At 40.1% G+C, this 25,690-nt stretch overlaps 4 long non-coding RNA genes across 5 annotated transcripts; all 4 read left to right on the top strand.

Annotated features, from left to right (window-relative positions):
* The first annotated feature begins 303 nt into the window (after window positions 1-303).
* On the top strand, window positions 304-2,539 carry LOC307046889. Its single transcript, XR_013810269.1, has 3 exons — window positions 304-564; window positions 670-816; window positions 2,371-2,539. It is a non-coding gene; the product is annotated as an uncharacterized lncRNA (long non-coding RNA).
* Window positions 2,540-18,803: 16,264 nt separating this feature from the next.
* Window positions 18,804-19,488, top strand: LOC307013047. The gene is made up of 3 exons (XR_013800837.1): window positions 18,804-18,894; window positions 19,038-19,139; window positions 19,234-19,488. It is a non-coding gene; the product is annotated as an uncharacterized lncRNA (long non-coding RNA).
* A 739-nt stretch (window positions 19,489-20,227) lies between these two features.
* On the top strand, window positions 20,228-21,171 carry LOC307047561. 2 transcript variants are annotated; one of them, XR_013810490.1, is made up of 4 exons: window positions 20,228-20,437; window positions 20,579-20,696; window positions 20,785-20,876; window positions 21,115-21,171. It is a non-coding gene; the product is annotated as an uncharacterized lncRNA (long non-coding RNA). The 2 variants fall into 2 exon arrangements; XR_013810491.1 differs by lacking the exon at window positions 20,785-20,876 and having other exon boundaries at window positions 21,115-21,150.
* Window positions 21,172-21,641: 470 nt separating this feature from the next.
* Window positions 21,642-22,611, top strand: LOC307047520. Its single transcript, XR_013810467.1, has 3 exons — window positions 21,642-21,786; window positions 21,874-22,053; window positions 22,256-22,611. It is a non-coding gene; the product is annotated as an uncharacterized lncRNA (long non-coding RNA).
* Window positions 22,612-25,690: the final 3,079 nt, after the last annotated feature.

Raw genomic sequence — 25,690 nt, 5'->3', positions numbered from 1 at the left:
GTTGTAAATATAATGGGGCTTCTTCAGCTTTTTGACACTATTTTGGGTTTTAAAGCTTAAATTCACTCTTCGAGCCGATCTGAGATCTGCTCAGATATTTGTCCCGTTGATATTTAAACAGACATTACTAGCCGCTAGCCGATACATGATCCAGTATATTCTGTGCATTAACCAAAAGTAAAAACGTATTAGCAGGTACAGGTTACCAAAAAACATGCATCTGAAGATGATATGTTATACATTAGGAATTCATAATAACTGAATTATTGTTCAAACCAGGGGTGGGGTTTCAAAGGAGATCCACATACTCTTGTTCCTCCATTGCTAATAGATTAACATCAATGCCCTATACCAAAACATTTTAATCATACCTTTCCCTCATAATGCTGATGTTGGTCTAAACTTTAATTCACTTAATATTAGGCTAGTTTAAATTACAGCTACATCTATGATCTAACTAACACCTTCTTTTTTTGTTTCAGCCCAATGTCGAAAGAAACTGAAAAAACCAACAAACTAGAAGCTCTTCTTCTGCTTGGGGATGCATATGTTGAGGACACACAGGCAAGTTTCTCGTTTTTTTATACCCAAAGTGTCATTATTTAAATCAAGTTAGTTAATGCCCATTTTTTCTCCCTCTGTGTTTCATTAAATTCCATGTCCATAAAGAAACTCAACAAGGAGACTCAACAAGGAGACTCAACAAGGAGACGCAAAAAGAAGACGAACCACGACCAAAAGTGACCTGGTGGAAGAGAGACCAAGATGGGCAACGTGTGGCCAGCAGCAAACGAAGGAAAAAAAGTTCTTCTAATGGTTAGTCTACATTTTATGAATTTAATCAAAGTCAGTATATGTGATTTAAAGTAGCCACTGGTTTAATAATGCTGTTGATACTTCATATTTCTATATATTTGCACATCAATTTTGTCAGAGGACTAAGGACTAAAACCAATAAGCGGATGTAAATTACATGATAATGCAAAAAAAATACATTGAGCTTTGATATTTTTCATGTTTGCTGAAGGTTGGTGTTTTTGTAACATTTCTTTAAATCTGTCAATTAGCTAAAATAATCTGTTTAATGGGTTTCAGGGCTCGACATTAAGGGCTACCCGATGGCCCGGGGCCATCTAGTATTTAGCTCGGGCAATGAAGCCTCACCTGCTGGTTGCCCGATCGGGCAATCTATTATGCCAGCAGCTCGCGGATCCAGTAATGAGTGACCCGACAGTAAAACTAAACATATCTATAACTAGTTTAGGTAGTTTGAGAGGTAATTAAAATAGCTACGTGTGATATTCTAACCTGAAGCGTGTGTTTTGTCCGCTCACCGCTGCATGTGATCATGCAGTGCTGCGTGTCGACTCGTCAGCAGCAGCTGATCTCTCTCTCCCGTCAGATTAGACTTCACTCGCGTTTATGTCCATATTGATCAGATCTAGCTAGTTCTAGCTAATGAAAGGACTACCTGCTTATTAAAAGACACCTAAACAATAAGTGTCGCTATGCAACTGGGTGAGGCCACAAAGTATAGCGCAGCATTATGTATTTGTTTACATGCCCACCGGAACCCCGAGGCATTACCAACAGATCAACACACAATCAATCCATACAGGACATCTCTTTCTCCACATTAAGTGTTAGACATTAGAATTGACTATTCTTGTCTGTCACATACTCTTCTTGTCTGTCACATAAGTGGCGCAACTGAAGCGGTATTGTGCTAAAGGGAAATTATTGTGACCGAAGAGATTTCGATTTGCCGGCCAACGGGAACTCTGATGTCGCCATTTTGTATGCTTCGCGGATGCGCTCGGCTCCTCTCGACTGCTGCTCGGGTCTGCTCGGTCCGCTTCCGGATGAAGAGGCATTCGTTCGACCAACTTACAGTAGATAACATTACAAACATTTTTAACAGGGGCCATAATAGTGTAAATAATGTTTGTTTTGGCAGTAACAACTGAATGTAATGTTTTCTACTTTTTTACATCTGATGAAGGCATTTGTCTTCATCAGATGGAAAGTGTCTTGACCAACAACTTAAGTATTTCTTATAGCTATGCAGGGTATGCAAGCGAGCAAACACAAACAAGAACAAACAAACAAGTGAAATGAAGAATAAAATTGAAATTGTGCTGGTTCATCTCATAATTCAGTCTAGAGAATGCACCAGACAGCATCTAAGACCTGCAAAAATCTAAATGTTCTTGGGGGAGGCCCCCCAAACCCTTCGTGGCATTTCATCCGCACGCATTTTTCAGGGCAATCTCTATTGGGCTCAGGGCCATCTGTAAATTAGCTTAGTGGGCCATCTCCCAAAATCCTTAATGTCATGCACTGGGTTTGAATAATTTCCCCCCCAAACAGATGGTACTCCTCCATGCAGTAGTTCCACCATAACAACACCATGTCTAAGCTACCAAGATCCTGGAAAGAAAAAAGCTACTTTTGAAGACTTTTTCTAGATAAGGTATGTTTCATATGAAATGTTTTCCTCATGGTATGTATTTATATTTCTGTATTTAAAGATTTTAATATGCAGAGACTAGAAGACCTTCTACGGGACTCTGAGACCATTAAGGAGCAAGATTTTGGCGATGTGCCACCATTGTCATCTTGGACTCAAAGGCAAAAAGAATTTCAACAGTGTCTGCAACAGGCGAGGCCACAGAACGTTGACAACTTATTAATAACTAAGAATATCGTCAAGATGACCTGCAATCACTGTCTCCTGGAAGAAGCTGTCATCCGTTGTGAGGAATGTATGCCATCAGAGTGGTTTTGTGCAGAGTGTGATATCTTGGTTCATACAAAACACACTCTGCACAGTCAGTGGCGGCGCCAGAGATTTTCTCTAGGGGGTGCTGTGGGGTAGCTTGACGTTTCACAGAGGGTGCTCAAACATTAAGGGTTTCCCATTAATGCACCAGCGCGACATTTGAATTTTCTACTGCAACATTCCCCACGCACACACAGTGTACCCGCGACTGTTACAATGAAGGCTCGGTAATCAGCTCACGGCATATAGGTGTAATCAGGGGTAAAGTGCTATTTTTACAAGTGGGGAGTAGGAGGGTCCTCCCGGGTGGGGTCCCGGGAGATTTTTTTTTAAATATTGAAGTTAAAAGCATCAATCTGGTGCACTTTGAGAGCAAAATGAAGAGATCTATGGATACATCTCTCAACATACATATGAAACAGAACTGTAAACAGATTTTCTATTTCTTTATAGATATTTTACAAATCACTCCCCTTTTAAAACAAACCGTTTGAGACCCACTGAGATAACTAGACTAAAGTTAACTATCTAAACACTGAGAGTCCTTTACTTCGCCTGAGCTGAGGTTACAGTATCTGAGACTCTCAGTCTGACAGGAGGAGAGAGTTCTCCCTCCACATTGTTGTTGAAAAAGCTCCTTATAGAGAGCCGCAGTGACGCGTCCTTAAACCCGGAAGTAAACTCCTTCCGGTTCCTTCGTCTAAAACGCAATGCAATTTCTCCATAGGATTTTGGAAAATAGCTCGAAATAAGATCTGTGGTTGACACATATTTAAGAGATGGATCACGTTTTGTTAAGCCGGATAATATCCACATGTCAACCCTACTTTTATAATTTTTGAATAATAAATCTAGTCGGCAGAAGCAAAATGCTAACGTTATGCTATAAACGAACTACAAGCCAGTACAGCAGCAGGGTCGCATGACTTCAACGTCACGCCAACTTAAGATCGTTTCAACTGACTTTCGCGCACTTGCATATTTTAACAAAGCTTTTCATTTGAGCCACACTGAATTTCACAAGAAGTCATGGCTGTGTCAATTACCAGTCTGATATCATTTTACAAAGATGACAAGAAGAGTGTAGATAGAGGAGAGAACCACTACAAGTCAGGACACGTACAACAGTGCAGCCTAGATGAAGGTGTGCTTACCGGTGTTGTCAGAGCTAGCATGAGGGACAAGGTTTATAGTGTCGGTGAGTAGTGATAGCGAGAGTACCATTAAGCTAGAGTTAATTTATTCACATTAATTCCCATCAACAAATCCATTTTATGTGTCACATGAAATCTTTATTACAAATATTACACACCAGAAAACACAGAAATATCCAGGAAATAAACATACAGTAGGCTATAAACAATTAAAGGGATAATTGGGAAGGCATTACAAATGTAAATATATTTTAAATAATGAAACAATCCCACCACCACAGGTATCTACAGGAGAAGAGGGAATTCTCTCCACAAAATGTGAATGCCCACGTGGAGAATGGAAATGCAGTCATGCGGCTGCATTATCCATCTTTGCCATCCACAATTTCAGCTGCACTGACACCCCCTGTCAGTGGAAGAAACCAAAGGCAGCTAAACGTACACATTCAGTGGAGGAGCTATTGTTATGCCCCTAATATGGGGAAAATATAAGACAAAGGAAACAGAGACGATGTTAGCTTGCTTCAAGTCTTATGTATTATATCCGCCAACAACATGGTACACATAGCACGCTGTATAATACAGAACATGGATTCTTGATATAAAACAACCACTAACAATGCGCGTACTGCAAACATACATCCAATTTAACACACAAGATGTCACTATTTAAATGCACAGTACAAACATACATATCCAAATTAACACCCAAACTCCCCTTCTTGGAGCTAAACTACACTATCATAGCTAGCTGCGCTAGCATAGCTAACGGCGCTCGCAAAGCTAGCATACACAGCTACAACAATTACAGAACCTAGAGAAACCCTCCAAAAATACCTCTAACAACTATCACTATTCACATTAATATTATACACAGTCAGTCTACATATATAACGTTTCTCACGGATGAACTCACCTAATATGGGGAAAATATAAGACAAAGGAAACAGAGACGATGTTAGCTTGCTTCAAGTCTTATGTATTATGCACCCGCGGCAAGCAACACGCGCCCTCTGCTGGAAAGACCCGGAAGGTCATCAACCATGACTTATATCTATGACACTATTTCCTCCAACCAATAACTCATTCAACCCGCTGACAAGAGAGGCCACCTCCGAAGATCGTGACTGGCTGAGGGACAGACTCGGGGGCAGGTTCTCAGGAATGTCTTGTTTTCTCTCCCCCGAGCCAGAAGAGGAACACTACAGCTTGGAAAAACATACTGTTCCTGAAATTCTCAAATCTGTTGGGCATCAAGGACCTGAGGCAATTGTGGCAAGCATGGCATTGTCTGAAGAGCAACAGAGGGCAATTCAGGTGGCTACCACTGGTCATCAAACCAACCCAAACTGGCATTTGTTCAGGAAAGGAAGGTTGACTGCCAGCAACTTTGGAGCTGTCCTGAGGTCAAAGCGTGTGACTGCTTCCCTTATTGCCAGGGTGCTAAGGCAACAACAGGCCCTTGATGGTATTTTGTCTGTACAGTGGGGGACTGTGAATGAATGTGAGGGCGTCAGGGCATTCACCACTGCAACCCAGATGCAGGTCCATGAGTCAGGTTTGTGGCTCTCCCAATCAGGAGTGTTGGGGGCATCTCCAGATGGTCTGGTAGGGTCTTCCGCTGTGCTGGAGGTAAAGTGTCCCTACGGAGCCAGGGAAATGACAATTAGTGAAGCATTGCAAATCAAGGGCTTCTGTGTCAGTAAGGAAGGAGAAACATTCAGCCTGCGTGAGGAACATCCTTACTGGCACCAAGTGCAAGGTCAGCTTCACCTCACTGCAAGAGAGACTTGCTACTTTGTGGTCTGGACTACAAAAGACAGTGTCATCATTCCGATAGCCCGAGATGACAATTGGCAGCCTAACCTGTTGGCTCTTGAGGACTTTTTCAAGGCCCACATGCTTCCAAAGCTGGCACTGCCGGAATAATCACCTTTGTCACTGTTGTGGTTATTTTCTGAAAAAGACAGAAAAACAAAAAGGCATATTAATTTACTTGTTCTGAGTTCAGAGAGCACTGCTGTTAAAATTTAAAAAAATATTTTAGAGAAAACTCAGTTTCCGGATGTTATGGTTCCCCTTTGAAGATCTTTCTTGTAGCTGCTGCGATCCTTGTTTGAGTCGTTCATATGTTCGATGAAAAAGATCATAAATCTATCATTTTCAAATATAGTAATTTTAAGAAATTGTGAATAGTTTTTAAATGTAATTTACTCACCTTTGCAATGTTGTGGTTGTTAGAGTGTTAGGTTTCTGACTACTGTTGGAGATTTGGAGGATGTTTAAAACCAACCTCGTCTCCGCGTGTCGTTTGATAAGCTGGGTGAATTCGTAAAAAGGAAGGGATTAAGAAACACCAGAATACAAGTGAAACAATAATCCTGCTTTAATGATACAAGGTAACAATACAAATACAAAGAAATCACGAAGCACTCTGCAGAGTACTCCGGGCTCAGGTTCTACCACGTGTGAGACAGGTCTCAGGAACGGCCGGTCAAAAACAAGAGCGCGAACCAAAGGAAAACACAGGCTTTCATACTAAAACACAGGAGGAGGTGTGTGCCTGCTTTCCCCCAGAGGTCATCTTATTGGGAGAGACCAACACATGGCCTGTCGCACCCAATCAGTGCGACACAGCAGCTTGTAGCCAGCACACACACCTCCCGTTTATGGCCCTTTGTCCCTGAGTCCATCTTCCCCCCTTCAGGTTACCACACACAAGTTAAAAGTATGTTTTAAGATATAGTTGTTATAGTTGGCTAAATATACGTAATACATGTTAATTACTTTCATATCAATAACAACGAGGAACACATTACCTATGCTCTTAAGCAGTATTAGAGATGCTTTTCAAATAGTCAAACTTCACACAGGCCTAATATAGAGAACACACTCATTTGTCTTACAGCCTTTCCATTTGTTTGAGCTATTGTTCACATCTTTACTTCAAATAAAAGGTTTCACATTGCATATTTCCAGCTTCCTTTACACATACTGTTATTATTAATACAAAGTAACTAACCACACACATCTATTGAAAACAAGTCGATTTCCCTGATAATTGACATGCTGAAACTCTTCGGAATGTGTCCCCTCCCCCAACTCTCTCGTCCCTGTCATAAAAAACTGCTTCCATTTCATATAGAGTAATAAAAGATGTTTAAGCTAATTTCTCCACAATGTTTGTAGCCATTTAGTACCCACACATGAAAGAATAAGAACAGAGGTATAGTTGACCAGTAATCCTGTAGCACATATATTTACTGCAATGAAAACACACACACATCTGCTCCAAGAATGTGTAACGCACACCCTTCTTTTACGAGGGAAACATTCCAGAGTTTTGGAGCTATCCCCAAATAAGGGTGTCCCCTGCTCACATCTCTCTCTAAACACAAGGACTTCACCTCAATATATTGGGGGAGGGAAAAGATACTTTGTCCCTTCTAATTTAACACACATTAATATATATAAGGTGACATTAAAAGGAATATACCAGATTGAACTTTCCTGCCATACCACGTTACTTTAATACTTCAAATAATTCAAATAATCCTTCAATTCCCCCTTTTTGGTCTCGCCTCACGAGACCAACACACATACGACATTTGAAACAAACTACTGTCATTCTTTGATACTGTGTCTGTCCCCCTTCATTAAACCCTTGAGAACAGAAAACAACCTCCAATGACAGTGAAGAAACTATCAGAGTGAGAGCCTGAGTGCCAGAAAGCAGCATCCTTGCGTGTTGTTGAATCATCAGGGCCCCCCCCCCCCCCCCCCCCCCCCTCAGCGGAATATGCCAACAAGGGCAGCTGATAGGGAGGGGGAGATGCGGCCTTTCCTTCAAAGGTGGAACTGATGAATCTGATCAGAGAGAAGTAGACTCCTCTGCTGCCTCGAGAAGTCCCCCAGCCCGCTGATGCCAGCTTCCAAGTCGTCTGCTGTAGGAATGTCCGCGAGGTCCTTCTCCTCCAGTCCGCTGATGCCTGCTTCCAAGTCGTCTGCTGTAGGGATGTCCGCGTTGACGATAGCCAGGTCCATCCTGATGTCCTCCAAGGTCCTAGCCGGAGTGTTCCTCGCCGCACACTGGCTCCAGTAGTACCAGATGTCCCCCTTTGCTCCTCGGCGGACGGCATGAGATGTCCTCTGGGTCACTCTGTAGAGGCCGGAGAACCTGGGGTTGAGTCACGTAGGCCTGACGAACTCCGCTGTGTCGGCCTCCTGCTCCTCGGGTCCCCCTTTTGGCGTCAGCAACCTGTGTGGAGAAATCTGATACCCACCCCTCAAGTCTACGCTCAGTGCTTCTGGGCCCTCAGGTGTTTGACCCACCACTGGTAGGCCGCTTCAGAATTCTAATACTTGGCCTGTGTCAACAAAATAAACCCCAACATCTTCAGGTGAACTAAATAACATATCTCAATAGCTCTGAATTCCTGACAAGCATCTGTGTTATTATAAATGAAATCCTTGAGATCCCATTTAAAATCTAAATATAATATGAACTGCTAACGTCTGGTAATGGAACACACTAATGTTATGGATTAAAAACAACTAAAATCATGATACTGACAAAGTGAATAATTTCCAGGCGAGACTGCTTCTACCTGTCACTGCTTGGATATTATCAAGCTGAAAAATGAATACAGAAATTCAACATACTGTCATCAAATGTCTTTCTATTATGACTTTAAATTAAATGTACATCCCCATAATGATCTAAACAGTCTATGGCTTTTACTTCTTTACCAGGCTAGTTACAAGATGTTGTCTAAATTAAATTCTATCTCATTACATTACTATGTTTTAACTTAGCTGTAATATGTTCTTTCTACATTTCAAACCTCAGTTACTTTAATACCTGTTGAAATATTACAAAATTGTTTTCATTATCACAGTTCACCTTCTCATTCTCATTCTGGAATTACCTCTCTCAGTAGCCCCTTGGCCACTGATTCTGCATCTGTGTTACCTGTTATAACTCAATCAATATTAGAAACATGTCAACATTCATCAAACATTATCTTATCCCCAGATATGGAGCAGGTTAAATCTAAAACTGTCAATCAATGGTCAGATTGAACATCTGAGTTGGGGCGGCAGGTTTCTTCCAGTCCCTAAATGAAAATATCCCACACTCCCCCTTTTTACACATGTAAACATGTGTAACAAACTTCTGTATGGGAAGAAAACCTTCAGGTAACCAGTGGTTATAAGAAAATACCAAACATCATTCACAAAAGTATATCCATCATCTTTCACAGTAAACACTCCAGGGAAAATAAGTGTTCATTTCCAGCTGGCAGTCCTAAAAGAAACAGAATCTTTAGATTGTAGTTTGAGTTTTACATTTGCAAACCGCCAACTCCTGTGGGAATTAGAAACGGGTCACATGTGCGTTTTTCCAAATGTGTGGAATTGTAGGAAACCTGTGTTTCCCATGGAGCTCCAAAATAATGTATTAGTCCAAAGACATGCTCGGTTAGTTATTGTTTTAGAATCATGCAGTTACACTGATCACATGCAGAAATTCATTCACACCCACACTGTCAGGTTGTAAAGTCAAGTTTGGTCAGCCCCAGAGTCAGTCATTGATAGTGCTGTTCTCAAGTCACACTGTCAGTCAGGGTCAAAGGTCATTTGGTCTCAGTTACATTGGCCATGTGTCGTGCTCTGCAGAGACTTTGATATTTCAGCATAGGCCAGTATCCTCTGTCTACAAAAATCCGTCATATATGGAGCGCCATCATTTATCAATTCACGATTACCACCTTAAGTCAGATATCTGTAACTTGTCATCGGGACGGCTGCTTCCCACATTTCCTGCAACTTGGTACAAAACTCACTTCATAATAGTACTACTACTACTGCAATTTATTTACAACTAAGTAGTACTAAAATGTCTAAGAAATCTAATTCAGAAACTTGTGTACATAACTATTATCTTAAGTCAAAACATTACTAGGATCTGTGTAGCTCTGCATTTCATAGCTCATTATACTCATTTATCTTCAATTCTGGTCTACTTAAAAACAATGTTAAACTCTTTAGCAGTGTGTGGAACCTTGGGTGTCCGAACATGCAACCATCACCCTTTACTTTATCAAGGATTAAAAACTGTTTCCATCCTAAAGCCCTCCTATGGTAATAACTATGCCACAATGGTGAAATCAATATTGTAACAAATGAGATCACTACTTTATTCACACATGAATAAAAATCTCTTGAAGAATGATTTATTAATATGATGGAAAGATTGAAGAATATGGTTCTACACTGTGCTACTCCAAAACACCCCCTGCTTAAAGTGTAGTGCATATTTCCCTCATGTCTCCCCCTTTAACCCTCAGTGTGTTTTTAGGATGATTTTCTCATTTTACATTAATAGTTTCCTCTTCACTGCTATTTTGAATTTACCAATAGATTAATTCATGGTTAATACCTCTTTTTATCTTTACTTATTTATCAAGTCAATTCAAGTTCTTTAAATGTGGTGTCTTCTATGTGCGTTTTGTGAATAAGTGTGTTTATGTGTAAACTCACTCATTCCCGTTTTCCTTTTCTCCTCCCCTGGTTGTCTCAAGCCGTGACCCCGACCTCCTCACTTCAAATCGACTATGCCAACTCCTCTGATTCTGTCTTCTCTTCAGTCCATCAGCTCTTGAATCCATCCGCTGTAACTATTTTAGGCAGCCTTTGGCCCAGTCACATCTGCAGCCCACATCATGCCACTGTTCTTTGCACTGCTTTGCATTTCATCTCCTCCTTTACAGTCTCTCTGCTGCTTCATGGAGGGCGGATTCTGCTCTCATGTCCCCCACTCTGCTCCTGTGCCAAATCTCGTGGCTCAGCTTCATGCCCTGTCTGAGGGACTGATGAGAGTATTTCTGTATGTCAGCAAGCGGTTTGGTTCTGGATGCCTCAGGTGGAGACGGTTCAGCTCCGGTTCTCTGTCTGTTTGATGGAGAAGGATGAGCCTCCTTTTGGGTTAGGTCTTTTGTCTGTTTGGAGGGACGGGGTCGTAGCCTTTCTAACTCAGAGGGGGAGTCCAGGTCCCGGGACGCATTATCCATAAGAAATCTAGCACACTGAGATTGAATCAATCCAACCCTTTCCACTCTGTCTCTTTCTAATCATACTATCTGTCTTAGTTGCTAAATGCCATCTAAACAACACCATTAATGTCTACTAATGATATTACAAAAACTCCCTCTATAAATCGTTTCATCCATTGTTACATATCTACCCAACCTGACTCTTTCAGGAAACCATTTTCTTCCATAAATTGAAATACCTGTTTCAAGCATCACATATTTCACACACTACGAAAGAACATCTCCATACTTTCTCCAATATTTTAAATCCCACTGTTACTTAGAACAATAGTAAACCTGCAGAGCACACTGATCAGATCACAGTAATATAATTTGACTCAAGTGTAGGCCTATGCACACTTTCCATTTTACTTATTACTTTTGGTGAATATTTATTTATATTGTCTAAATACCTTGTCTATGATGTGCAAAAAGTTAGAGTATAAAAATGTGTTTTTTTCAATGTATTTACACTCCACGGATTCTTGAGTTTACTCATCTCCCGGTGTTGTCGTTCCTAAAAATGTTAGCAAACACAAAACTCCCACTACAACATTTATAGATAAATTGATCTAGCAAAATGAACTCTTTTCTAATTCAAAATGTGACAAAAGAACAATGATTTGTCTTTCACAAGATGGTGGTCTAACAGAATGACTCTTGACCTCATGGGGTCAAATAGATTTAGCCATGAGGCGGCTGACTTTAAAATGAACTGGGACAAAGAAACCACATGCATGTGGGTACATTATAGTCTAGAAATATAACACAAAACAACACTACCTAAAAATAATAACAATTCAAATGACTTCTGGTGAAAAGCATGAAGAACAAAACAACTTAATCTACTCTCAATGTTCATGTACACCATCACTGTGTATTTAATCAGTAGTTACCGGTTGTATCCTTAATCAAACTATTTCACCATCTTCACTTATTTTAGGTTACTCATTCAACAATATGACATTCTCCCGAATAGTAGTTAACTTTATATAACTTTTACTCTCTATATTTTAGCAACAACCTTACTTTTCTCTCTCTCTCTGTCTACTTTCCAAAACATCTCATTTCTCCTGACCACAAGTTTCTCATAAATCACCCCTTTGTGTAACCGTGTGAGATGGCTGGAGCAAAACCTCGTGCAGGACCTCTGTCATGCTTAAACATTAACAGATTCCCTCTGACAAACTTACAAAAACCTTCTCTTTACTTTCTACTCTTTTGTTCCTGTATTTAATATAATTTTCCCCTTGGAATATAATTAAGTACAATCCTTAGTTAATGACAAATACCATGAAATTCACAACGCAATGCAACGGTATCAATCAGTTCTCAAAGACTATATTTAAATAGCAGCAAATCATTGTTTCTTATTTATTTCAATATATCTACCACTTCAAATCACACCTTGATCTGTTAATTTTCTATGTATTTCACTCCAACTTCAGATCACTAGAGAAAAAAGCAAGCAGACACACTCCGGGCTGCTGCTGCTGCTCTCGAGAGGAAAAAAGGGTGGGGGGAACTCTCACAGACAAATACTGACACCCCCTTCTCTCTCCCCTGCTGTAGCTCTCAGCCTCCTTTGGAAAAGGGGGGCTTCTTTCAACAATTAACACTTCTGCTATCCTTTTATTCAATTTTTCTGCTTGAACCCACTGTTCTCGTAAGCTCTTAACTCACGCTCCTCTCGTTAAAATTCTCCCTTCATTATGACTTCGTATCTATTCATCTGACTTAGGCTGTTTCTGTTACCAGTCAATATTCACAGACTTCATATCTATTGATCTGACTTACTGTCTTTGGTACCAGTAAATATTCACAGAATTTTTTTTCCCCGTACAGTCTATTCAGCTTTTATTGTCCGATGTTTATTCCAACAAGTTTAGCAAGCCTCTCAGCGCGCTTCAACACCGTCTTTCAACGATGTGACGCTGACGTAACCCAGGCTTGAACTCTTTATCGTGACGTTTGGCTTTATAGATTCAACCCCCACAGAACAAAGGATTAATGAGGTCCGGTCACTTCAAAATTGCTTTTTGAAGGTTGCGTTACTCTCCTTTGGATTTTACTTATAACTCAACTTCGATTCCTATGAACCTAAGAATTGTTATTCAGATTCGTCTCCTGGATGCCGTCTGAAAACGGTCACTGGACGTCCCCCAACGAGTCTTCAGCCGTCTCCTTTCTGAAAAAAGTACGGGGCCTTTCACCTTCGTCTTACATACCTCGTTGATTCACTTTTATGTTATATAACTTTCCTACCTATCTAAAATATGTATTTGTATATTCCACCGCAACAACTATGACACCGGAATATGTCTCTGACAACTCTAAAATTTAGTTTAGCCAATTACAGACCTTCGATAGAAACAGGCTTTTCTGCTCACCTTTCAATTGAAGGATCCTCGTTTTAGTTGTCAGAGATTATTCTAGGCCTCTTTTCCGGACCATTCGTCCGCTTGCCGCTGGTGGTCTCTTCCCCGAAAACACCCCACTCAGACACGTCGGGTCACCACTTGTTGGAGATTTGGAGGATGTTTAAAACCAACCTCGTCTCCGCGTGTCGTTTGATAAGCTGGGTGAATTCGTAAAAAGGAAGGGATTAAGAAACACCAGAATATAAGTTAAACAATAATCTTGCTTTAATGATAAAGAGTAACAATACAAATACAAAGAAATCACGAAGCACTCTGCAGAGTACTCCGGGCTCAGGTTCTACCACCGTGTGAGACAGGTCTCAGGAACGGCCGGTCAAAAACAAGAGCGCGAACCAAAGGAAAACACAGGCTTTCATACTAAAACACAGGAGGAGGTGTGTGCCTGCTTTCCCCCAGAGGTCATCTTATTGGGAGAGACCAACACATGGCCTGTCGCACCCAATCAGTGCAACACAGCAGCTTGTAGCCAGCACACACACCTCCCGTTTATGGCCCTTTGTCCCTGAGTCCATCTTCCCCCCTTCAGGTTACCACACACAAGTTAAAAGTATGTTTTAAGATATAGTTGTTATAGTTGGCTAAATATACGTAATACATGTTAATTACTTTCATATCAATAACAACGAGGAACACATTACCTATGTTCTTAAGCAGTATTAGAGATGCTTTTCAAATAGTCAAACTTCACACAGGCCTAATATAGAGAACACACTCATTTGTCTTACAGCCTTTCCATTTGTTTGAGCTATTGTTCACATCTTTACTTCAAATAAAAGGTTTCACATTGCATATTTCCAGCTTCCTTTACACATACTGTTATTATTAATACAAAGTAACTAACCACACACATCTATTGAAAACAAGTCGATTTCCCTGATAATTGACATGCTGAAACTCTTCGGAATGTGTCCCCTCCCCCAACTCTCTCGTCCCTGTCATAAAAAACTGCTTCCATTTCATATAGAGTAATAAAAGATGTTTAAGCTAATTTCTCCACAATGTTTGTAGCCATTTAGTACCCACACATGAAAGAATAAGAACAGAGGTATAGTTGACCAGTAATCCTGTAGCACATATATTTACTGCAATGAAAACACACACACATCTGCTCCAAGAATGTGTAACGCACACCCTTCTTTTACGAGGGAAACATTCCAGAGTTTTGGAGCTATCCCCAAATAAGGGTGTCCCCTGCTCACATCTCTCTCTAAACACAAGGACTTCACCTCAATATATTGGGGGAGGGAAAAGATACTTTGTCCCTTCTAATTTAACACACATGAATATATATAAGGTGACATTAAAAGGAATATACCAGATTGAACTTTCCTGCCATACCACGTTACTTTAATACTTCAAATAATTCAAATAATCCTTCACTACAGAGAATAACATATTTACAAAATAATATTTCTTAATAAAAAAAGGCAGTCCATGCAGAAAACTATTGTGGTTTCTTGATTCAAGCCTGCCTCTGAATCCCAAATCACAAACCATTCTTTGGAGTAACGTTTTTGATAGAGAAAGACAGAAAAACAAACATGAGCCTACCCCGAGAGGCCAGACTTTTCAAGGTAAAAAGACAGTTTAAAGATTTATATTTGCAGATATTATCAGCACATCTGAGTCAAATTAAAATGTGTATTAAACAGAACCTAAATAAAAGAAATACAATGCACCCAGTTTAAAGACATTGTTTGAGTTTAATGATGAACTCAAAATGTAAAACAAAGTATGAAACATGTTTCTGGATTGATTAAAAAGCAGAATCTAAATAAAAGAAATAAAATGCACCCAATGAAAAGACAGTTTGAGTGTAATGATGAACTCAAAATCTAAAACAAAGTATAATAATAATACATTTTATTTATAGAGCGCTTTTCTACAACTCAAAGACGCTTTACAGTATGAGGGAGGGCAGACAAACAAGGACAGGCAAACAAATAAATATAGTAAAATAAAATAAACAGAAAAGTCAGTCAAGAGGAAGTTGATTGAGAGGGGGGGAGGGGGGCTTACAGATTTGAAAAGATGTGTATGAAACATATGTGTTTACATGTGAAAAGACACTATTTTTCTCCCACCTCTTTTATGAGAGGACGTTGGAAGTTCACTAGTGCGCAACATACCTGCACCAGTTTATCTGCGAAGGGCCTCAGGTGAGATGGAATGAACTTTAGGATCCTAAATTCTTTCAAACAAGCATTTGCTCTCTCGACGTGAATCCTATTTTGTGCGATAAGCTTTGTAGCCTGTGCTTCGCTGTGTGTCAGTTGGCCATGACAGAGGAATGGGGGAATGTTGACAGTGACTCCTTCAGGAAGAATGTTCTGGATTAAGAATCCCTTGTCAGACAATATCAGATCTCCAGGTTTGAAATGCTGAAGAACACCAGAATCCCGTACTATCTCTTTGTCACTTGTTGATCCTGGGTAAAGTTTGCTGCAGTATGTGATCACAGCATTTGGTGCTACCCCGAGCAGTAGTTTGAAGGAGTGCATGCCACGGTAAGCAGAGTAGGTCTCTTTCTGGATATCCATTTGCTTGGGGATAGCAATTTTGATGTCCGTACAATCCACTATCATTATGCAGTTTTGGATGTGCCGAAATGAAGAAGGCAAGCTGGTTTTATTTTTCTCCCGGCTGGGAACAGTACTCATTATGTCCTTAAAAAGTAATTTGTGGAGAACCTCTATAAATGTTACAATCACATTTCTGACGGTGCTTTCACCACAGTGAAAGAGTGCAGCCAGATGAAGGTGTGTGTAATTATGACGCAGTTTCATGAGGGTCATGAAAACTTGGTCTTCAAGACTCAGTGCTTTGGGGAACCAACCTTCTGGGTATGTAATGGAACCCTCAAAACGAGCAACATACTCACACACAGCACTGAATGTGTCTCTATCTGGCAATCCTGTCTCCATCCGAAGAACCTTTTCACTCAGCTGAGAGGCAGAATACTTGTCACGGCAGTAACTCTGCTTTGCCTTGGACTCCTCTAGCTGGATCTCTAGCTGCATTATGTGTCTTTGCTGAGATTGAAGTTGTTCTTCTACCGTGGTTGCTTGCTCCTCGGCATTCTCAGATAGTGGTTGAGGATCTTCATTAGCATCCGCCTGTGTTGATGGACCTGCTTCCTCCTCAGTCATTAGACACGCAGCTTCTTCCTCCATTCCATCAATTATCCCTCTCAGACAGTAGGAATGCTCTTCTACATTCTGTGCTTCAAATGAAACAGGCCTTTTTCTCTTTTGTAAAAGAAAATGACAGCGGCAGATGCGGGAACAGGCATTGAGCTTCCTGTCAGCTCGTCTGTTGGGAAGATATAAAATATTAGTTTCATGGAAGTCACACCGTCACATATAAGAGCATTAAGACATACAGTACATAGGCTAAAGCAAAACACCTAAATATATAACCTTGCACTTTGAAGTCTCGTGAACATTTTCACTATTTTGACATTTTTATAGATCAAAATTGAACTAAATAAATAAATGGGAGATTAATCCATACTGAAAATATGTGTCAGCTGCTACACTAATTATAATAGTTATATTTCTTAATTAAGATAATATATTACTTTATTGATCCCAATTTGGGAAATGTTTGTGTTGCAGCAGCATAAAAAGAAAAAGAAAATATAAGTTATTATATATACAAAAGTATGTGAGGGATGGGATATTAAATTGAATATAAATGTAAAATGTAAATGTGATTTTACGTCCAAGAGAAGCTATGGAGCAGAGTTCTCTGCCAGCCAGAGGTGATTTGTTATTAGTTCAATATGTCAAACTGATTTCCCTGACTACAATCTTTAGTTACATGGTGAAACGTTATGCTGCTTGTACTAATTAGACTTATCATATAAGCCACACAGGTTTTAATAGGATGTATTCATTATCTTTACTTATGTTGCGGTCTTTTCAGCAGCGCCATCTCTAAAACGGCGATACAGTCACTACCCATCATTTACATTTCACCGTGACATGGACCAAAATGTAACATCAGCTTACCTCATAGCACGAATCCAGACTCTCCTTTGGGAAACATTGGCCGGGAAACGATAGAACGAGCATGTTCCATGCGAAGACCTGTGGCTGCAACCCGGAGCAAAGCAATAAACCATTGCGTAGCTAACTAGTAGCGCTAGCTTTAGCTAACGTTAGCTAACGAAACGAACTGCCGAGTAAAATTGGAAAATGCTGGTAATTAATTGTTCTATAATTTGTAAAACTACGGTGTTAAAAAAGACAATTTCAAAAATACAGATTCTAATGGTCAGATATATATATACAGATACTAAAGATATGCATGTACAGCAGCACACAGGGGAAAACAAACTTACCGGGAGTGTTTACGTGTTCGGCGTGATGACGTACAACGGCCTCGACAATTTCTGTAGTCCTATTCAGCCACTCGGTAACAACCATCGTTTTTCAGACACGTAAACTCTTCAAAAATCCCCAGTGGGGTCAATGCTGATGTATTTAATGTCGTAGAACAAAACGTCAATTACCTCTTAAATTTGTGTCAACCACAGACCTTATTTCGAGCTATTTTCCAAAACCCTATGGAAAAAGTGCATTGCTTTTTGAGGAAGGAACCGGAAGTGCTAAAAATGCTAACTTACTTCCGGGTTTTACGACGCGTCACTGCGGCTCTCTATATCCGTTAGCTTGGCTAGCTAGCACCCGATGCTAACCACACCGATCTCCGGTAGATACCCACTGGTGCGCGAGCTCTCTCTCTCGCTCGCTCGCCCACGCACACAAAATGGCTCGTGCCACACACGCACGCACGCACGCACGCACGCACGCACGCACACACACACACACACACACACACACACACACACAGGGCAGAGCTTGAATGAAACACCGAGACCCAAGTAAGCTACTTGTACTCACAAGGCCTATTATGTGCATAATCCCTCTCGCTTTCAGTTGGTTTTGATTGAGTGTCCACACGTGGACGTTTAAGGACTAAAAACGATCCATTTGTCACTTTGCTGTTTGCAAATAATTTGGGGCTCCAGCTAACAGGAAGTCACTCAAGTGTCACAAAGTAATTTAGCCTATGGGTAGGTAAAAAATCTAATGGGTGCTGGCCATTGGCCTAATCATATCACCTGTGTTGCCTTTATGTTTTTGGTCAAACATTTGTTTGTTTCACATTTGCATTGATGTAATCAATAATCTTTCTGATTTAATTTAATAAAAATAATAATAATAATTTTCGAAAAAAAACATATATTTCTAGGGGGTGCTTTGGCAATCCTGGGGGGTGCTTCAGCACCCCCTAGCTCCCCCCTGGCGCCGCCCCTGTGCACAGGAGGCAAACCACCTGTAATGGATTTTACAAGTACATTCCTCCAACAGAGTCTGTGAAACTCCAGGATGGCAAATACATCATTTCTAAACAAGGTTAGTGTCCCATTTTATAAAATTGATCAGCCTTTTTTCCCCCTCACAAAGAAACTCATTTTAATCTCAAATTGCATTCTGTTATGATAGTGCTTGCTTACAACATTGTTAAATCTCATCCTGATTGTACTTTGACCTTGCAGACCGTTTGCTTCCAACATCCTTTCCTTCAAGGATATGTTCTTGTGAAGTTTTCGATGTTGCAGTCTCTGTTGGTAGACCTATCATAATGGTGTGCATAAATGGTAGGTTTTGGTGAAATTGTTTTTTTTAAAGTATTTTTTAACTAATACATTACTCTAATTCATTGTTATTGTTTTTTTCTTTATGTGTTCTTAGGCCGTTACGATCTTAATGTTCCAGAGCTAACATGCAAACATTGCACTAAGAAATGGGGTCCAGAATTCAATGACTTGATTAGGAGTGGATACTGGCCAGATACCATGCAAGCACAGACCCTGTTCCACCAAGATCTGTTCCATTCCTTTGAGGCTATGAAGACGGCAGCTCCAGGAATGTCTAGACAAGCCTTTACTGCAATGTTGGACCAGAGAACAAAGCAGTTTGGAAGAGTAAGTACAAATGTGAAGCTGAAAGACAAATACATGTATTATCATAATAAATATATTTATGGCCAAATATGGATGAGCGCGATGGGGCTGTCAAAAGTGTGAGTTTTAAATTAAGCAGAGCAAAATGTATCTCACCTTTCTTAATAACTAATAGAAGTTAAAATAGTAGTAACACAGTTGCCTTCATATTATTTTGGAGATGGGATAGAAGTGTTGAGACCAGATGACAGGGTGATGAGGTTAGCAATGCGGTCAAACTGTCACAAACATTATTGCTGTAAAACTGGATTGAAAAAACAGCTAGATTCTAATCCAGAATATATTACACATTTGGAGCCTTCCAATTATCCAAAAACAGGTTTGTTATTATCCAGGGAGTTGCATATCCAGGTGAATCTGGCAGTCGAGCACAAAACACTTGTGTGTAATAGTTTACATGTTTGATAATACCGTCAGTTGGTCCCACTATTCAGTGTTTTGAAATAACTTCTGATAATGATTATCTAAAAACGATTTACTTTGGTAGACTGCAGGAAAAGCAGTGTGTGGGGAATCTCACTGGACAGCAGCAAGGGAGACCTCTAAGCGAGCCAACGAGTTGGATGAAGAAGGTGTTGAAATTGCTGTGTGTAGGCATGGATTTCTTCCCAAAGGTTGGTAGTTGTCTTGATCATTTTCAATTAAAATATTTGTAGATAATCTGAAGCCTTACCTTCAATCTGCTTTGTACTCACTATTTATTTTTATTTTTAAAAAAAGCTTTAAATATGTATAGAGGAGAAATCTTTGCCTATCCGATGTTTCTCCAAAAAGAGTTCCAGAGTGCCTCACTTTTGGCAATGGACGTGACGTGTCGGTATGTACCATATCTTGACAAAGTGTCAGAAGCCTTGCCTCATCTTCAGCCCCTAAAGGAAATGAGACATTGCTTGTCTGTGATGCATGCCAAAGCCCACAACACCAAATGCGAGGTGAGGATTTTAATTACTTAAACAACAATTAATGGTAAATCTGACCACTACACATGAGTCTGAACTGATCCAAGAGAATGTTTTAAGTTAAGAGTTGTTGACCTTGAGATTTGCATCAACATTGTTTACCTCATGCTTTAGATTATTTGGAATGCACGGAACCAGGAGGGTGCCGGCACCACTCTTGGTGAAGAAGTGGAACAAGTAAACAGCTTCTTATCCAGATGTGGCCTAACAACTAAATACATGGCCAAGTCAGGTTTGTGAACTTGTTTGGGCCCTGCCTTCCTGTAAATGTACACATTTATATTTTATAGCATTGTAATGAGATGTATTCTTCTTCACAGCAAGAACTGACATGCTCACAGTCCATGCTATGGGCTAGAATCATCGCAAAGAGAATGGCCTCCACATTGCCATGTCCTCTAGATTCAAAAAAGTATGTTTGTGTATTGAAATGGAGATAACTATTTTAAGCTGTAAAATTTGACATTTAAGTCCACCCAATATATATAAAAAGTACACCCCCATATAGACATTGCAGTGGTGCAGGACTAGAGCTACGAAATTCATTAAATATGTTATTGTGTTAATTTCCTCCTTAAAATGCATACTTTTGGTTTATTTTCATTGAATTATTTTATAAAATGGCATGATTCTGTTTTGCTATTTTGCAGACAGCAGAAAAGACAGAGGCTGTAACTGAGAGCCTGAACAGTTGAGGACCAGTTGACCAGTTGAATTGCTCTGATGACATGCTAGAACTGTGGGTTGATGATGTCAAACAGTGGGCCAGTAAAGGTAAGAACAATGCTGTTTTGACGTATACATACAGTAGATGGAGTCGGTTCATAAAAACTAAATAATGCTGTCCAAATTAAACTTTTTCCTTTAGTGTGCCTGTTAGTGTGCGTTGTGCAAATAACAGACCTTGATTGTGTTTGAAACTTGTTTTCTTCTTTTTATCTTATTCATTTAGGAAGTTCATCAGCCAGTCCTGCAGATGCTGGTTGTTTGCAGATCTCAATAGAAGGACTCTTTGTGAGCATTTGCCAGAAAAAGCACTACCTTTATAGACAAAATGGTAAGCATTTCGGGACATTTATTGGTTGTGTTGATTAAATCCCGTCAGCTCTTTTGTAATCTATGTTTTACTCTCATTACAGATCGTAACAAAAGGTGTCAAAAGATCCAAAAAGTCGCCCAAGAAAATAAAAGGTTGCTAGAGGACATCCACAAGTACAACCAGCAACCTGATGGTGACCCTATTGACACCAACTCGGTTGTGGAGAAACTCTCAACCAAATCTGCAGAGAGCATGATCTGGCCTTGGCAGGAACCCAACAGAGGTGCTGTATAAAGATTTTACTTCTAATCTACAAAACTGTAGTAATAAAATGTGTTCATTAATGTGAAATGTTTATATTCATTCTCAGACGGTGTGGACATTCTCACTAAGAAGGGGCTGTTTGACCAAAAAATTATTCTGTCACGACTGACAGAAGAAAAGCAGATCCTTGTGAAGGAGATGATGCAGCACTGTCAGTACCTCAAGGACTCTGTATCAAAGGTCCAGACACTGAGGGCCCCAGTTTCATTGATCACATAGACAGGAAGTAAGTGAACCACATGGATTTATTTACTTTAAAATACATAAGCCAATGTTTTTCAAACCAGCAAAGGCAAACACACTTTAAAGAAGATTTTATCCATCTGTTTGTTTTTATTTGAGTCTGACTGCATTCTAGTCTTTCTTGACCTAAATACGTTTTCTCTGAATAATTTTCACAATTTATATGTTTGCTATATAACTTGTAGGCTATCCGAATGGAATCACAGAGGAGGGGTACAATGGGCCTTATGTGTCTTCTAAGGAGAAATCTGGATGACCTCAGACTCAAACAGCAGACAGTAGCAGGCGCCTACAGAGGAATTCTGGAACCCAGTCCTAGGCTGGTGGAGGAGGAGGACGAGGACATGGAAGAAGAAAAAGACTGGCAAAGTGACAACAGCTCAGATGATGAAGATGACGCAGAAGAAGGGACTTGACTTGTCGAAAGTTACTTGGTGCCCTTATGCAGTTCTCAACCCAGTCTCATGGCATTTCGTGTTCACCAACACGATTTTTAATCTATTGATTCGTGTTCACCAACACGATTTCCCCCTTTTTTTCGTGTTGCACAGCACGATTTTAAAAGCAATGTATTTCTATTGGTAGTCTCACGGCATTACCAGTGGTGTAGTCCAGGGTATACGCAGGTATACGGCGTATACCCACTTATTTTTCAGACAGCATGGCGTATACCCACTTCTCAATCACCGCTGGTGCGCATTATTTAGTAGTGGCTCAATGTCATTTCATAGTACTGTGAAGACTCATGACACAAACCTACTCTGCCTCATATTGGCTAACTCTATGCCTTCGCTGGTTAGATTGGTCAGGTTTTCAGCGCGAGAACTGATTAAAAACCAATCAGAGGCAGAGTAGGGCGGGTCTTAATAAGGGGAAAAAACTGCATATAGACAAATGTTAATTTACTTTCAACTATTTGCCATTACAAAAATTGTATGAACTGTTAAAATGAAGCGAGCCATTCAGACTAAAATTTCCTTTTACAATAAACGTCCTTGTGGAACTACATCGGCCAGCAGCTCAGCTACAGATAGTGAGGCTAGAACACCGGAGCTGTTAGCTGATAGCCCTGTTATCATCAGCCCAACACCTGCGCTCCCTCCGTCCCCCTCATCCGTTGAAGAGGATGCTGACAGGGAAGGAGATGAAGACGACAATAACGGTGGGTCTCACTTCTATATTTTAAGATTTTTGTAACAAATCGTAGCTAGTGTTAGAAATTAAAATCAATGTTTTAATGGGGAAATGTAGTTTAAACATGCCGTCAGTTTTAATGCTCTTTTATACTGAAAAACGAGAAATTCTTGTGCACAAGCAGTTAAGCTTTTATTCTGAAAATCCTTCATCTACGGTTAGCATTTAGCATGTGGCTAATATACGATTTCCTAAAGAGGTGAATTTAGTAGCGAAATGATATAGAGTGGTGCAAACCGAAGCCTACTGACTTAACACTACATCTATAGATGTCGAGATACTACCATGCTGAATATTAAATGAAGGTACAGTTTATTTGAATACATTATTGTTTACAGATGCAGCAGATGTAGCATGTGACAACATCCGGAATGACCGGAAACCAAACGAGCCGAGAATTATTGTTTAGAGTATTGATTACAGCGTTTAGAATGTGTTAAATGAAAAGTGATGAAAGAGAATATGAGGAGAAACGGCGTGTTAAGCATATATTGAATGTGAAAAGAACCTATCCTCTGTTTAAATGCAATAACGGACATTGGAGACGAGGTGAGCCGGCTGGCGGGGAGGAGCCAGCAGAGGATATATAACAGCACCGGAGGAGAGATCCATTCTCTTCTCTTCCCTATCGAGGAGCGGATCACAGCTGTTTGTCTGACTGAACAATATCATGCTTGTGACCAACCCGCGCCTTTTTAAATTAAAGTACCCAATTGAACTTTCACAGAGACTCCATTTAGTCTCCTTTTAAAGCTTCTCTCCTGGACGGGAGAATAACGAACACAGTTAACACTAGGTAGTCATATATACTAACATAAAAGTAGTAATAGCATTATTTTCGTTAATAGTTGGTTTCAACTTTTAAATTTAGTATTTCTGATTCTAGTGGCGCTAGTTAGCTATTATAGCTTCATGGCAATGAGCACAGCACACCTTAGTGAGACAGAAAGACATTTGGAAAATACATCCATTATTTGCTGCAATCCATATTTATTACTCTGAACTTTATTGTGTCCCTTATGCTAAGTGTCTGCCCAAACTTTATTTTCCCGACATTTACATTTATCTTGTACACAAAATCCATCCCCATACACCAGAGATAGCCTGAAGGCTTTTCAAGAGCATAGCTAGGTACCACGCAATCTGAAGAACGTTAGCGCTTAGCTAACGTTAGCTAACATAATGCTAAGATCATCGTGTGTTTGGTGACGTGACACAGCTATCTGCTTAATTGTAACATTAGCTGTGGCAACTGAAGATTAGTGTTTTGGATTGTCAGCGTTTTCCTGTCAAATGGAGATAAAACATTAGGTAGCTAGCACTAGCAGCTACATAATTTGAGGTCAAATGTAGCTAGTGCTAATTTATAGGAGACTGCACAATCTGAGGGTAGATGTTGGCTGCCAGTGTTCTCTTCTAATTAAAGACAGCCATTTATCCCGCCGATCTACCTCTTTTAGGATTGAATAAAGTCTTATATCTGTGTTACTTTGGCGACTGTTGTTTCAGCCAACAGCTTAAAAATAGCAAGGGCATTTTGACCTTGTGCGACGCACAGCCAGATTCGGGCATAGCGACGCTACGTGGAATCCACGAATTTGGATACATTATGAAAACGGGTACTTTTATTTTGAAGGCAGGATGCGGTAGGAAGTAAAAGACGTATATGACGGTAAAAGTTTAAAAGTGCGTCTTCCTCACGAAAGGAAACGTGCTGTTGTTTACCAAGGACCTGGTTGAAAAGGGCACAAGGTTTGTCTGTGTTTAGGTCTAATTTGTGTGCAACATTGAGTCACGTCATAACGCCTTTTCTTAGAAGAGTTTTCACACTTTGTATTGACACAGCCATGGATAAAGCTACAGCTAGGCCCTGTGTAATTGACTATTTGAGGGCTAAAATGAAAATATCTAATAATGCAGATTATGAAGGTGACAACTTTACACTTTTGAATAGGTTATGGTCATTGTTCCCCTTTTATAGCCTATAATTCAATAACTTTTGTTGTTCTTCCCTTAGACATCAATAATGACTGGCCTGACCTGTGGACTGTCAATCAAAAAGAGGATTTTAAATCCAAGAACCCCTGGTTGGGATCCAAAAACAAAAAACTTGGTAAGTTTAGGTATCTTGTTAGTTTAGGTAGCTTCTGAAACAGTGGACACACATTAATATTGTGTGCGTGTGTGTGTCCTTTTATGTATATGGGAAAAATAGACCATGCACACATACAGCTGTGGATACAGTAGTTACATTGTATGTTTATGCTTCACAGGATGTCTGGTTTGTAGCAGTGTGAACTCCATTGGGATCAACAAGGAGCAAGGTGTATCACTCTCAAGAGAATGGATGAACTTTGAAATTCAAGTGTGGCAGAACAACAAAAAGAATCGGCCATTGAGAATGCAGTGGAGGTTATGACTGAGTC

This window comes from Notothenia rossii, assembly GCF_949606895.1.
Source record: "Notothenia rossii genome assembly, chromosome: 7".
Lineage (NCBI taxonomy): Eukaryota > Metazoa > Chordata > Actinopteri > Perciformes > Nototheniidae > Notothenia > Notothenia rossii.
The sequence above is the reverse complement of the archived record's forward strand: the minus strand, read 5'-3'. Positions and strand labels throughout refer to the sequence as shown.